Raw genomic sequence first — 16450 nt, 5'->3', positions numbered from 1 at the left:
TCATTCAGACCGCGCAAGTGCAGGGGTAGGGGGAAGGGAAAAGTGCAAGGGGAAGGGGAGGGGGGAAGTGCAGTACAAGTAAGTAGAATAAGTAAATAAATAGGGCCAGCTGGTGGCAAGTGCAAGGCAAGTGCAGACAAGTGCTGGGAAAGGGGGGGCTGTAGGGATACAGAGACAGTCCCTCAGTGCAGGGGTTGCCAGGGAGGCAGTGCAAGAGGAGAGTGGCTGGGCCCAGGACCGAGGTCGGTGAGAGTGGCCCAGTTGCAGATTCGGTGCAGATTCAGTCGCGAATTTAGCAGGGGAGAGGGAGAGAGAAAGCAGAAGCAAAGAGGAAGGTTTTGAGGTGCTTCCGGAACCGGAGATGGTTCTCCTCAAGTTTCAGGGAGGCAGGTAGGCTGTTCCAGAGGGAGGCCCCTGCCACGGCGAGAGATCGACCCCCAACTCGTTGCTTCGAGAAGCGGCTGACCCTGAGGGAGTTGGAGATGGATGAGCGAAGGGCTCGGGAAGGAAGATATTTAGGAAGAGAGAGTTGAAGGTATTTAGGCCCCAGAAGACCTTGTGGACAATGCAGAGGGTTTTGAACTTAATCCTCGCAGCCACTGGGAGCCAGTGTAGAGATTTCAGTCCTGGAGAGATACGGTCCCTGGGCTTGAGGCCAAGGACAAGTCTCGCAGTTCTGTTCTGGATGAGTTGCAGGGGGCGGAGAGTGGAGGCAGGCAGATTAAGATAGAGGCTGTTACAGTAGTCCAGCTTCGAGAGAACCAGGGCTCGGGAGACAGTGAGCTTCTGGGGGAAGGAGAGGAAGGGAAGAATACCTCTGAGGAGGTGCAGCTGGTAGTGTGACTTCTTAGAGACATCAGATATATGAAGAGAGGAGAGTGTGGAGTCGAAGATGACCCCGAGGTTTTTTGCCTTGCAGGTAGGAGCAGGAGGAGGGCCAAGCGAGGCTGGCCAGAGAGCTACAGGGAAGGAGGGAGTGGGTGTGCCGATGAGTAGAATCTCAGTCTTACTAGCATTAAGGCAGAGGTCATTGGTGGCACACCATTCCTGGATGGCAGACAGACAGTCAGAGATGAGGGAAGGAAAGGAGGAGGCCGAGGGTAGCCTGAAAATGAGCTGGGTGTCGTCCGCATAGCACTGAAAGTAGGGGCAGAGAGCGGCGATGCGGTGGGCAAGGAGTGCCAGATACTGGTTGAACAGCCAGGGAGAGAGATTAGATCCCTGGGGAACACCACAGGTGGAGAAAAAGATGTCAGAGAGGAAGGACCCAAGTTGGACCTGGGAGGGTCGATTGGAAAGGAAAGAGGTCAGCCACGCCAGAGCCTGACCACTTGACTCGCATGATGCTGTTGATGCTAGTCAACACTGTCTGTCAATACACAGGTCTATGGTCAGCCTTTTGATACCATGCTAGGCATCCCTGCATTTGCATTTGGGGGGAGGGGTGGTTTGCTTGTAGACATGCTACCCATTGAATGCACATTGCACGTGATGCCTGAAGTTGACCTTGCACTGCCTTCACATTTTCTGACACACATCATGAAGTGCTAGTACATGTAGATAGTGAGTAACGTACATATTTGCTGCACTGCATCGACCCACTTCTGTGCAAACTGACACCTTTCTACATGCCTAATCACAGAAGCAATTTCAAGTTGACCCAGAATGTATGGCAGGTTCTATTTTGTGTGTGACATGTCTGCTTGATGTGTTTGGTGTCTGTGTGTGTGTGTGTGTGTTGTGTGCTTCTAACATGTGTAGTGACCTTTTTTCTCTCTACTTTTCAGATGATGAAGCAATGGAGGCAGAGAATGGTGTTGTCATGCCAGGCACAGGGTTGTTATCACTACATCAACCCGGCACAAGTGGGGGTAGTGTGGTGGTAGGCCATGAAAACCCACATGTGCTACAGTCCATCTTGTCTCTGCCTGCCTATGAGTCCAGCCCTGATGAACAGTCTGACAACCATGTCGAGTTGGATGAGTATCAGGTCCATATGTCAGGGGTGAGTGATTCTGATCTGGGCACTCCTCTGTCCGTGACACCTGCACTGAGGGGTCAGACAGTGCTGGAACATCTGCCTGTGGTGGATCAGAACACAGGGTCACCCTCCACACCAGTCACTGATGTGCCTGGGACATCACGTCGACGGGGGCATGTAGTCGTGCAGCCGCGGGTGGTGCCAACACAACGGGGACACCCGGTCCTTGGGTCCCGCAGGGGTGAAGCCCAGCAACGCGGTCGCCGCTCGCAACCGCAGTATACTGAGTGGGAGCAAGACATGACTGCCAATTCTGAATGGAAGGGGGCAGCAATGGAGAACATCGCTGAGAGCATGGAGAGTGTGGCCCAATCCGTGCTCCCGGCTCAGTCCACAGCCCGCTCGCTCAGGCTGAGCATGGCGCCCTCAGACAGGGCACGCCAGGCTGAAATGTTGTCTCTGCGTAAAGCAATTGCTGCTCACGCAGAGGCACACATGGAGGCCCTGAGGCAGGAGTATGCTTCCCTCAGATCCACTCTGGGTGTCCTTATGATGTCCCAGAAGGAGCGGGCAGAGGAGAGGTTTGCGCAGCTTGAGCGTACCATCTCGGCTGACCTATATGCTTGCCGGGAGGTGCAGCAGTTGTCCAGCCACGCCTGCAGGATGAACTCTGTGTTACACGTGCTACCTTGCAAGAGGAAGCACGTGTATCACGAGAGGTTCTGCATGCAGACCTACGTGTCATCGCCACACAGAACCAGGCTCACCCGTCCGGCAGACTTGCTGCCGACGAGGGCCAAGCTGCAGCTAGGCGTGGTCAGGCTCCTGTGTCACGTCCTCCTTTCCAGGAAGAGCCAGACTCGGACGACAATGTATCTCCCACATAGGTCGGGCTGTGCAGGCGTTGAGCCCATGGAGGTTTCTTTTTTCCTCAACATCATTGCGTGTGGGTGTTGAGCAGCACCCTGTACCTCCCTCCCCCTCCTGGGTGTCCCCCCCCCCGGGTCGTATGTGGCCATTTTTGATTTTTCTTTTAGTTTAGTTAGTTTAGTTTCAATTTGATAGTTAGTTCAAATAGATAATGTAGGTTTTTCATAGTTAGTGTAATTAGTTAATATAGTTTAAAATTGCTAGTCTATTGTGCTTTCATGTGACGGTGTGGTGCTTTGTGGCTTTTGAAAGCATCCACTGTCTGTTCCAGCTGGGCCCTTCAAGCTTGTCTTGTGTATGTGTTTGCAGCATGGGGTCCTTGACTCACATATGCCACTCCTGCTTCCCTTATCCATGGGCTCGCAAGGATGGTTCGGTGTAACAGCCTATTACACAAGGGCTTTGGACTGTCATATCTGTGGCATGTCTGCTGCTGTGAAACTTGTGTTAACACCCTTAGTGGGGATGATAGGGGTGTTATTGACCACTGTTCTTCTTTCGCTAGATGGGGGGGGGGTTCATGATTGATGTGTACATTCATTGCTATGCATTGTGTAGTATGTTTCTTATCTTTACTGTACATGTGTTTGTTGCAATTCATGCCGTAGATAGTGTGTTGAACACTTTGCCTGTGAAAGACGGACTGATGGTGTGATTTGTGATGTACGTCTCTGACATGGTCCAGTCATGAAATGCCTGAAGAGACACACACAGATGATTTTAAAGCATTAATCATGTGTTTCATGCCCTTTCTGCAGGGGGATGAGCCTCCAGACCACCTTTCCAGCAGACATGGGCCATTGGACGTCTGGAAGCTGGACACGTTTGGTGGTGCCGACATGCGCATGTGTGCGCAAGCAGAGGCGCAGGGATTGCGCTCATACATCCGAAAACAGCTGACGTGTTTCAAGGCACTCCAGGCAAGGTGAGCAGGACAGGGGGGGGCACAACACAGCAGACCTTCCACCAGGCCAGTTGCACATGCATGCTTAGTAGCAGCACTGACGGTGAGCTTGGACAAATATTGGTGTTGAAGCGCACAATACAGCTGAGATGTGTTGGTGGACTAATGGCTAGTTGATGGGAAAGTTGTCTGGGGCACCTGCAGGGGCAGTGGCACATACCCTCCGGTCCACATGGAAAGAAGCAGCTCACAGGGACAAAGTGTGGTTGTTCCCAAAGAAACTTTGGGAACTCCCGTCTCCTGCACACTATCGAATATCTGAAAACAATCAGAAAAATAACTCAAGAGAGTTTCTGGATTTTGTTTACACCTAATGTTTAAGGTAATATTTAGAAAAACAGAAATTTTGACAAACACTTTTCATGATACATAAATCATTTTCCTTAAACAGGTAAGAAAATATTTTGTGAAAACAAAGATTTTGGTGAAAGTATCCTTTTCTTTATTGTACAAAGCATATGGTGGTGCCCAACGCGTTTCGAGTACAACTCTTCTTCAGGGGCAATGGCACAATTTTTTCATTTTTCTACAAAGTGAAGAGATGACATGAGTCAAATTATCTTAGTTCATTATAGACAGTACATATAATTTATCTCTGTTTTTAGCTCAGTTTAACCCAAATGGCGTAAAAAGTCATCCGTTAAACATAAAGTGACAAATTTAAACAAGTATTCGCAATTTGGGGAAGGTTGGCAAACGTACATTGATTCAAAACCCCATTCCTGGAAACCATATAATAGTGTACTTATTTTACACAAAATAAAGAAGAAAAAAAAAAAAGAAGAAAAAATGATGCTTATATTCAGCTAGATAAATCTGCTTATGATCCAATCATACATTCTTGAACAAAGATTATGTAGTTACATTTGTACATGGAACTATTTACCAGAAAAGGTAAGAACAAAAACGTTTTACAAAGTGCAAACAAGGTTATCCATATGGTAATTTCTAAGTGAAAGTAAATGGAGTGAAAACTTACATGTTTTTAGAAAAAAATCGATAAAATGAAGTGAATGCAAAGTGCATCTAGTGGTTGTCATCCAGCACGGACAAATTGCAGCAAAAGGTTCAAAGTCTGCAAACTACTATTTAACTGAAAGGAGAAAGACGAAGATAAGTATCTCAAATAGACTAAATCTAATCTAGAAAGAAACCTGATGGCTACAAGTACTTACATGGAATTTTTTGGTAGAAGGCGCTACAAGGATGGTCGCATCTGCCGGTCTGGAGATGCATCCACCCTGTGCAGCGTCTCCTTATATACTAACGGTGATGCTCTTTGTTAGCAAAATGACATGCGCGGTGAGTAGCCGAAGTGCGCATGTGTAGATAAAGCTTGTCATGTCTACTGACGTATTCAGGAGAAAGAAGAGTTGCGCATGTGTAAAACAGAACTCGTCATGTTTACTGACGTATCCAGAATCAAGTGGTTGCGTGATGTACGTCAGCCGCGTGACGTACCATCCACGCCTTTCATAGAAAAGGAAACAAAATAATGAAACTTAGGGAAGGCGAGTCAAAGAGTGCTCGGAAAAGACTCAATGTGAAATTTTGTATACCTGATGTTTAAAAGGTTATTAAAACAGCAGTAACGTCGGGAAAACATACTCTGATGTTGATTTAAATACAGGCAGAAATGTTTACCAAAGATGGTGTGGTATTCTGTACACTGGCCGTATGGGAAGTGTAATGTCGAGAAAGATACTATAAACAATAAGAAGATGGTTCAGGTATATGTGACAAAAAGTAAACATCTGTATTGAATGCATAATGATATGTACAAACAAAAACATTGATCCAAACATAAAAAGATTCCATATTAGTGTACAAACTAATCAGTCTGCACAACATCAGCAGACGGTTGGTTATCAAATCACATTTACTTCTGCTCCTAATGGATGCACATTCTAATTCTGGAGACTGTAGCAGAGTACCCGGGTTTTTCTAAAATTGGCATGATAAAAAATAGAGAGGGAATATAACAACAATGTATCAGAGAATGCTAAATTATAAGTAAGGACCTAGGTAATACTCTTCGTTCATCCCTAACGGGGTAAGCGAATCAAGGCAGTGTATCCAATATAATTCTCTTTGTGACAAGATTTTTTGAGATCACCACCTCTTGGAAGAGGGTTCACAATTTCGAGAATCACAACTCTCATTTGGGCCACAGTATGTTTGTGGTCTCTAAAGTGTCTATATACTGGGGATTTTGTATTTTTGGTACAGATGTTAGATTTGTGCTCCGTCCAATGCTCTTTCGCTTTTCTGGCTGTTTTACCCACATAGTACAGTCCACAGGGACAGCGTAGAGCATAAATGACATTCTTTGAGTCACAGATGGCATATTGTTTTAATAGTATTTTTTTACCTGTGTTAGCATGTCTAATGTGATCTCCCTTTATCACATTCGAACAGTGCTGGCAATTCAGACAAGGGAAGGTACCATTTTTTGGTTTGTTTAAAAAGGTCTGATTGGACATTTTCCTTTTTTCGGCTTTAATTAATTTGTCTCGAAAGTTTCTGCCCCTTTTGTAGGCAAGCATCAGTGGTTCTGGGAACAGCTTATTAAGCTGTGGGTCTGATTTAATGATGTCCCAGTTTTTGTAAATTATCCGTTTTATCTGAAAGCTCTGGCTGGAGTATTTCACTGAGTGTATCAAGTTGGATTTGGTTTCCTTGGGTTTAATGGCCAGCAATTCAGTTCTAGTCTGTGCTTCCGTTCTGAGTATAGCCTTGTCTAGAAGTACAGTTGGAAAATGTCGATCTTCAAAACGGGATTTCATAATCGAGTATTCTTCTTGGAGTTTATCAGCCTCTGAGGTAATTCTTTTCAGGCGAAGGAGTGGACTGTACGGTAGGTTTTCTTTAAGATGTTTTGGATGAAAGCTGTGGAAGTGAAGCGTGCTGTTGACATCTGTAGGTTTTCTGTAAATTTGTGTCTTAAGTGCTGAGTTTGAGATCTCTATAGTAACATCCAAAAAGTTGATGGACGGCTTTCCAATTTCAATTGTCAGCTGGATTCTGTCATTGCATTGGTTCAAGAACTCCCAGAAGAGCAGTAGTTCAGATTCCGTTCCTTTGAAAATGCCAAAGATGTCATCAATGTATCTATACCATTTTTTGATTTTTCCTTTCCACGTTGGATTTTCCAAGACATAGGTGTGTTCAAAGAAGCAGCTCACAGGGACAGACAGCAAAGGACAGACTCGTGTGCAGTGCATTTCATTTCCATGTAGAATTTGACACATGCACTACCTACTTTATTTGGGTCATGGTGGAACACGACTTGTTCTGAAGACATACCTTGCTATATGCGGCTGGCTGCTTACCCAGGGAACATTGCATGTTGTGTGATTCGTGACACATTGGTCTTCCATTTGCCACGCACCCACCGGCGCCTGACTTACTGCATTGACTGTGTATGAACCATCACAGGGGTAATGTTACGTATGGGTATGAAGCATCCACACCAGATTGTTTGTTTGTAGCATTGAACTGCTCCTGTTACCGGACCTGAGAGTGCGCAGACAGGAGGCCAGCACTCACCCCAGAGATAAGTTTCTCTTTGTCTTCTATTTGAGTAATTTGTTACTATGTGCATGATGATCAAGTTTGGTGTACTTGTGTATGTGTTAATGTGAGTAGTACAGTTTTGTGCATTTCCTAGTTTCCTGTGTCAATCCTACTCCCCTCTCCTGCCCCTCATTCCGGTTATCCAGTATAGCAATGCTTGTCCCGACTGCATATCCCTGACCCTCCTTCCCCACAAGGGTCTCAGAGGCCTGTGTGAGTTTGACCTAGCAGGCACCCAGACCACAGTGGGGGTGGTTGGTTTCTGCCACTCCTGCACCTGTACACGGGAGCTGTGACAGTACACATCAGTTTGTGGTGCATCATTCTGTGTTATGTGCCACACATTGTACACATCCTGTTGTGACATTGTTTTACTGTGCTACCTTAGTTGTTACGTCATTGTGGTAGTACTTGGGCTTTGTGATGCACTGCTACTTCAAGTCATCTACTGGAGGCTCTTCTGGTTTGTTTTGCTGCCTGCAGGCTTTTTGCTTGGCTTCTGCGTTGGCCTGCTTTGAGTTCTCTTTGATTTGGTGTTTTTGCAAGTCAAGGTGGCCTCTGAGGGTGCAGGACACTTTTTGCACACAAGGTGGGAGATGGTGACAAAGGGGAAGGGTGATCCTGTGGCCAGGTGAACTTCAAGGATGAAGGCTACATAACCCAGGTGCAGTTGTTCAGTGGGTCATGGTGATGTGTGAGGGAGGGGGGGGGTGTTTTGTTGACAGTTGCCTTGCCCTACAGTGTGATGCGCACCCTGACATTGTAATTGCGGTATCCTATGTACATGATGTATTCTGCTGATCAATGCCTGTTCATGTGTTGTGTTTACCTTTCAGGTGTGAGGGAATAGTTGTGGCTTGACATGCTGGGGTGTACACATGGTGAATGTTCAAATGTAGAGGAAACTGATGGTCACTTGATTGCACATGCATATTGAGTGCATGTCCCCACTGACCCACACACTCGCACTATGACCCACTACATGTACAATCACCCTTCCATGTCCACATGCACACTCTGTTTGCCTTCTGGTGCCCACTGTGTCCCTGCAGCACCTGATCTATGACCAATTGTGGATCCTGTACATGCGTAATTTGCTTTTTGATGTAGTTTGTCGCTTAGATGTGATGCTCACACACAATGGCTGTTCACTATGCTGTGCTCTAAGCAGTGTGTTGCAGGAGGTGGACATAGCACACAGAAGCTGCAGTGTTGATTTTGCAATGCACAATGTGCATGTAGGCAGGCATTCCTTGTTATGTTACAACTACAACTGTTGGAATGCATTTGGGTATGACTTCTTTTGGGTGGGAGGTTGTTGGTCAGTCATTTCATCTGATTCCATGTCAGGCATCATTGTCTGATGCCACTTTACATTTTTCACATGTCAATGTGTACCTTATTGGTACTGTGTTGGTGTATGGCTATTGCTTGCCATGTCCTGTTGTGGTTTGGGAGGGTTTGGGTGACATACCAGTGATAGTCATGGCCTGTTTTGCAGGTCTGTGTGATTCACACCTTGCATGTGTGCCTTTTGGTCACACAGGATTGCTTATGTTTAAGTAGCTAGGGATGCACACAATGTGGCACTTCCATGGCAACATTCTCAGGGTGGTAAGGTTGTGACAGTTCACTGACTCTTTGTCATCATTGATTGTCACCTGGTATGTGCCAGGCCTGTGTGCACTCCGCAGGGGTGGGAGTTTAGGTGAAAAATGTGGCCACAAACTGGGTCTAGGCTGCCTCGCCACGTGCCCTGTCCCCTCCCATGGGCAGCGCCTGTGCCTGTGGTTGGGGATGTGGGGGCACCACCATGTCCACCGGTACGCCATGCCGTGTTGCAACATTGTGTAGGACACATGCTGCCACAATGATCCTGCACACTACTGGGGGTGCATAGAGTAGCTGCCCGCCAGAGCGGTCAAGGGTAACGGAAGCGTGACTTGAGCACTCCGAATGTGCGCTCCACTATGGCCCTGGTTGCAATATGGGCAGCGTTGTATCTTACCTGGGGTGGTGTGGTGGGGTTCCGGATTGGCGTCATCATGAGGGTAGGCACTGTCCCCTGGAGAGGTGATGATGGTTGTGATTATTGGGGTTTGTGTGTTTGTGTGACATGCATGCACGTGCACAGGCAATTGTACTCACATAGGAGCCATGTGTCGCCATGCTGCCCAGCTTCCAGGGCCCGGCTCAGGGCGGACATTCTGTATATGAAACTGTCTTGGGTGGAGCCAGGGTAGTTTGCATAGACAGAGGTGATGATTCCCTTTGCATCGCATACCACCTGCACGTTGATGGAATGCCAGTGCTTGCGGTTTCGGTAGATGTGCTCAGTGGCCCTAGGTGGACGTAGGGCCACATGGGTGCAATCTATGGCACCGAGCACTTTGGGGAAGTGTGCCACCCTGTAAAAGTCCTGGACAATGGGCTTTCTGCGGGTGTTCTGGGCATGTATATGTACCTGCGGACTGAGGGGCGTGCTATCATTATTGCCAAGACCTGGTGTAGGCCCATGTGACTGCGTTCTGCTCCCATCTGATTCACCACTGCTTCTGCCGGCCTCCTTGCTGCTTCTGCTCTTTCTCCTCGTACACCCTCTCTCTGCTGCTGTCTTCTTCTCCCTTTATAGACCTGTAGCCCTACAACAGGGTGCTTCAATTAAGTCTGCTTGACCCTTGTTAAGTGGACAGACTGACCTTCACAGCTCCTAACAGGCATCTTCCTCGTCCCAGTACCAGAGTGTAAAAGGGCATAGGCTTCATTGCTCTTAGTTGCCTCTTCTTTGTTTCAGTACTGTCAAATGGGGAAAATGAGGGGAACTGGCTTATAACATGAATGTTGGCGAATGGTTTGTTTCATTCTTAATAGGGAAAGGGGATACCATGTCTCACACACAGGCATCTCACTCCCATTCCGCAAGGACCCTCCTTCGCTTCTCCGACCCAACGGTCAGAATCCAATAGCAATGGCCTTTCCCTGGCCACCTGTGCAGAGGACACAAGGGGAATAGGAGTGGCAATACCCTCGGGTTTCTCACATTGGGCAGACGTGGACTGTACTTTTGGCAGCACAGGATGGCCAAATGGAAAGCCAACACTGCTATCTCCCCAGAAGTGGGTCCTAAAAGGATGTTTAAGTTATTTGAACCCATCAAAGGAGGTCAATGTTCTCATCTCAGAGATCAAGGGACTGCTTCACGAAATCAATTGTGGAGATACAAAAGTGACCAAATTGAATTGTGTGGTTGAAGATGGGGATATTGGACCTCATTACGAGTTGGGTGCTATCCCAGCAGTAAATCCACCGGAATACCACCCAAACGAATGACCGTTGGCGCCACTTGGTCTGACGGAATTTCCACCAAAGTGCTGGTGGCTGTGTAATTCCCCATTTAATTTCAGTCCATTGGACTCAATGGGGCTTTTTTGGTGGCATTCCCGTGGCAAAATTTCCGCCGCTGTAATTCTGCCAATTATTTGGCTGTGAATTGGAGGATTTACCTCCAAGATTTTACTGGAGGCAAATCCTCCACTCCATGCCCAAACCCGTAATTTGGCTTAGTGGTAAAGTTGGCAGTAACATCGTTACTGCCAACTTTACCAGTTACTACCAAATTCGTAATGAGGCCAATTGCCTACTTGAGGGGTCAGGAGGAAGTAAGAGTGGAAAGTGGCCTGGGGGCAATGTTGGTAAGATTGGTGATTTAGGCCACAATAAGCTTGGGAAGGATGAACGCCTCAAGGATCCGCTTGATCAGTTCATGGTGGAGAAAAGTAGGGGGCAGGAAGTGGGCAAGAATTACAGAAGTCCAGTTTAAGTTACAAACTTGAGAGTCCCAGACTCCCCAATAAACAATATTATAGAGGTACATACTCCACGGAGACCCCTCCTCCCCGACATGCCCCGCCTACGTGAGGTTCGTGGCTCGTCAGGGGCTCCCCTGTCACCAGGGCCCAGGTGACGGGGTGACTACTGATCGACACACAGGACTGATCCAGTTGTACTGTAATGGACCATGGACACCATTTTGGAAGCATCAGGACTCCATTTCAGATACTAGCGACCCGAACCCCAACGAGACAGCCTGCCTGTGAATGCTGCAGCTTGGCCCCCACTCACAGAGGGCCATGCCCTTCCCCGGCACCTCCACACCATGGCAGATCTGCTGAAGGCCCGTTCTCACGAGCAACCAGACACAAACAAGTATCAGAACAAACACTGTATCATTTACCTTCCGCAGTACATCACTTGCCCCTGAAGTCACCTGACTCACGGTTCAAGTCTGGAAAATAACAGAAAACCATCCTAATAGAACAGGCCTCGACCCCGCATCTAACCCCTAACATGTAAACCATATGGTGCCAACACCCTCCTCACATGAACCCCTATCCATGTTCAATAGCCCCCTAAAGCCTAACAAATCATAAGGGTTATTATGTTAGTTATACACAGCTATGTTTTGGGGATGGGATGAAAGTTTGTAAGTGTCGGTAAAGTAAGCATGGCCTCAGCTCATAACACGATACCATGTGCCTAGAAGACTTAATGAAAAGAAATTGGTACAGACCACCTAGTGCTAACTAACGAATGCTGCTAAGTACAAAGGAAGGCAGAAAAAGCATTACTTCAAGCATGTGTGTGTTGCACAGAGGGACACGTTTAAATGTACAAGCCAGAATGAAAATGTATTATCGCCTCTGAATGTATTGCTTCTATGCTCCTAAGTACACCACCAAACCTAATGCTACCTCATGTGTTATTCAGCTACTACCGTGTGAAATTGCTAAAATATAGTCGTCCGATGCTTAGTGATGTATGAGATACTACCAAATTATTGTAGACAAACATAAAATAATACACGAGTGTATAGACAGTAGAAATGTGTGATCGCTTTAATATCACTAACTTTAATAATCATTTCCTTGTTTTACATAGTGTGCAGCCCAAGCACAGAGAATTGCTCACACACATACACCCAAGGCCATCTCCCCTCCCCTCCCACCAAGGCACGCCAGGACAAGCTGGTGTGCGAGCAGCACAGCCTCACCTCCCCCCATTCTGCTAGACCCGCTTCAAGCATTCGCCTCCCCCCATGTCCGAGACAGCCATGGTCGGCCAAATGAATTATTTACAACCGGTCCTAAAACCCCACCGCCCCAAGGGGCCAGAGGTACACCCTCGCTGATCTAGTGGTACTCCGGTTCACCACAAGTTAATGGGCCTTGGAGAGCAGATACTCAACCCTGTACTAACACATCATAAAGTAATTCCGCACTACATCTAATGAGACCAGAATGACAGTGCAGCTCACCTCACGCCCTCAGACCAGACACCCAGGTTTATGACACCCGGTCAACAGGTCAGAAGTAACAGTGTCTTGATGTATTGGTAAAGCTTCACATCATATGCATTCCTCCTGTGTCCTATTAACCCTTAGAGTAACATATTGCAGGATTTACAGGACAACCGGAATTATCTAAACGGATGAATGTTTGTGGGTGTGGCCACAAGGGCAGAATGTCAGGGCAAATCGTCCATCAACGACACTGACCGCACCTGGTCTGGCAGCCCCACCCCGATGAGCCCAGCTGACCTATCCGCCCCACGTTGGCACCACCCTGATGTCCACCAATCATGGAGCTGCTCGTCACTACTGCACCTATAGTTTGTCGACGCCACCCAATCCCCAAGACTATGTGCCCCCTATAGTGTGTAGGTTTTTTATGACGAAATTTTGTAATAAATAAGACTGTCTTTGCTATTGTCAGACAGAGCGCTCTCGGAGCTTGCTGTCATGCGCCGCCTCACCTGGCGCATTTGGCCACACAGACGAGTGTATTCCTGTTAGCACTTTCCCTTTCTTCCGGGTGCGGGTGTGGGTCTAGTCTTTCTTTGTTTACTTCTGTTCTTAAGCTCCGCCTTCCCGGGCTGACACTGCGTTGCAACTCACAGCTTCCTTCGTGAGTCTGATGCTAGTTGCTTTCCACTTACCTTCCGTTCTTTCCTTGTCTTCCGTTCCTTCTGTGGTTCCCCTTGTCTTTCTCCCCTCGGCCCCCCCTGGGCCGCTATCCCGTTCTTTTCTCTGGCTTCTCCTTTCTTCCGGTTGTCTACCGTTCGCACAGCCCTTGTTACCTGCTTGCAGAAACTTCTGTTGTTTACGGTACGGAGCCTATTCCCCTTTCGGCTCCCTCCTTGGGTCTTCCCTTTTGTTTAGCCATTCCTCTGGACTCTATCAACCTTCTCTCTTGGTCCATACTATCTCCTGCTGCCGCTGCATTCTGGGAGTCAAAGTCCTTTACCGCCAATCCACAGCAAAGTCCTTACCTGCCATCTTCAAGAGGTTTTTTTTGCCGGCTGGCTTTTTTTCCTCATATTGGACTTCGTCGGAAGGGAGCCCCTCTTGCTTGCCATCACAGAAAGGCAGCAGAGTGGCTTCCGACCGAGGGAGACCCTTTCTCTTCGATCGAAGGTCTAGGAGCAAGAAGAAGAAAGAAGGACAAAGTCCGGACAACACTGTTACCTCAGGTGAGAAGGAGGAGGAGGAAGGGGATATTGATTTCTGTTGTGAGTCAGGGCATAGCATTGACTCAACTCCTGAGACCAGTTCCAAGCATTTTGAGAGATTGCAACGCCCACGAAACATCATCATGGCTACTGCCGAACAGATGCAGGAGGTTGTGGCTGCCCTACAGAGCCTTACCCAGGAGGTGCAGACTTTGAAAAACGAAAATGCTGATCTTCGACAATCTATGGCTACTCGTGGATTACTACATACTGAATTACCTCCATTACCACTCACATCCGGTAAATTTGATGGATCCCCCCGGAGATACAAAGACTTTATGGAAGCCTGTGTAATTCACTTTACCTTTCGCCCTCAAACTTTTGTGTCCGACAAGGCTCGTATAGGTTTTCTAATATCGAACCTAACGGGCAACGCTCTGGCATGGGCAGCACCGCTAGTAACCAGTGGTAGCCCATTGCTCCAGGATTATGGTGCCTTCACCGCTCTATTCAAGACTACCTTCGAAAGACAGGAGACAGCCCAGGTAGCCGGTGAGGAATTGCTGGATATCCGACAGGGTACGGCAGATCTACTGTCCTACATCTCGTTGCTTAAACGAACGGCTTCAGAGACTGGATGGCCCGATACGGCGCAATACACTATTTTCCGCAGGGGTCTCAGGGAAGAACTCAAGGATGAGTTGGCCCGGTCCCCAAGGCCAGCTACTCTCTCCGATTTGATCTCCACGGTTCTTCAGATCGATTTTCGACTAAGTGAACGACGAGGTGAACGGCGCAAGAACCGTGGTCTGCCTTCTCGGCTAGAATCTCCAATCCCTATTTCCTCCTCACCTTCCACAGTACCCGACGAAGCAATGCAGATTGGAACCATGAGAGGTCCCTTGACTGCAGAAGAAAGAAAGAAGAGAAAGGACAACAACCTTTGTATGTATTGTGGTTCCGACAAACACATACTACGAGATTGCCCTCTGGTACCTCCACGGCGTCAGGGAAACAAGAGACCTCGGAACTAGAAGGGGCAAGGCTACGAGGTGTACCAACAAGTCCCTACGTAACATTATCAGTTACTTCTACCTTACCGTCCGATGACAACCGGCTTATGGTTATGGGAATACAGCTATTATCCAACACAGAAAGGCTAGAGGTGTTGGCTCTAGTGGATTGTGGAGCGGCTGGTTGCTTCATGGACATATCCTGGGCCAAACGGATGGGTATAGAAACACAAGAAAAGCAAGAGAACCAAAAGGTGGAGGGGGTGGATGGAAAGCCGTTATGTTCTGGCCTCATCACCCATTCCACCATCCCGATCATTATGGCAGTAAACCACCACGAAGAAACCATCCAATTCGATCTTATCAAGGCTGCACATTTTCCTGTAATACTGGGAATCACGTGGTTACGCAGACACAATCCGGCAATAGACTGGATGAAGAACCAAATGGCATTCTCCTCTGACTATTGTTGCCAGACTTGTCTACAGAAAAGGCGCTATACCAAAGTTGACACAACTACTGCGGACCCTGTGGTCAGGACGGCTTCCGAGATTCTCCCCATTCCTGTATACCTGGAAGATCTCAAAGAAGTTTTCAACAGTGAAGGTCCACAAGCTCTTCCTCCTCCTCCACCTTTTGGTTCTCTTCCTTTTCTTGTGTTTCTATACCCATCCGTTTGGCCCAGGATATGTCCATGAAGCAACCAGCCGCTCCACAATCCACTAGAGCCAACACCTCTAGCCTTTCTGTGTTGGATAATAGCTGTATTCCCATAACCATAAGCCGGTTGTCATCGGACAGTAAGGTAGAAGTAACTGATAATGTTACGTAGGGACTTGTTGGTACACCTCGGAGCCTTGCCCCTTCTAGTTCCGGGGTCTCGTCGTTTCTTCAAAGGGTTAAGCAAAATATCGCCTCTTGTACCTCTTTGCCTCCCAATGTCACCAGCAGAGATGGTTTGGTGTTTCAGAAACAAAGATTGTTCTTGCCTGACTCGTCTACCAGGCTACAAGCGTTGGAATGGTGCCATGATAATCCGGTGGCTGGACACCGGGGTATTGTTGGAACCATCGATCTACTCCAACGACACTTTTGGTGGCCCGGTATGTCTAAAGAGGTCCGGAGTTATGTACAGTCTTGCCCCATCTGCAACAGATCTAAATATGATACTAGGAGACCGATCGGTCTATTACAACACGATCCCATTTCCGAAAGACCTTGGAACACAATAGCAACAGACTTTATAGTCGAACTACCACCTTCAGAAGGGTGTACATGTTTCATGGTCACAGTCGATACGTTCACCAAAATGGCACATTTCACCCCACTTCCCGGTATACCCACTGCATCCGAGATGGCTACCGTCTTCATTCGTGATATCTTCCGTCTACATGGACTTCCGGCCAAGATAATATCGGACCGGGGAAGTCAGTACACCTCACATTTCTGGAAGACACTTTGCAACAAATTGGGAGTACA

Source organism: Ambystoma mexicanum, chromosome 2p (genome assembly GCF_040938575.1).
Source record: "Ambystoma mexicanum isolate Mex_15411 chromosome 2p, UKY_AmexF1_1, whole genome shotgun sequence".
Taxonomy (NCBI): Eukaryota; Metazoa; Chordata; class Amphibia; order Caudata; family Ambystomatidae; genus Ambystoma; species Ambystoma mexicanum.
This window is presented reverse-complemented; position numbering follows the sequence as displayed.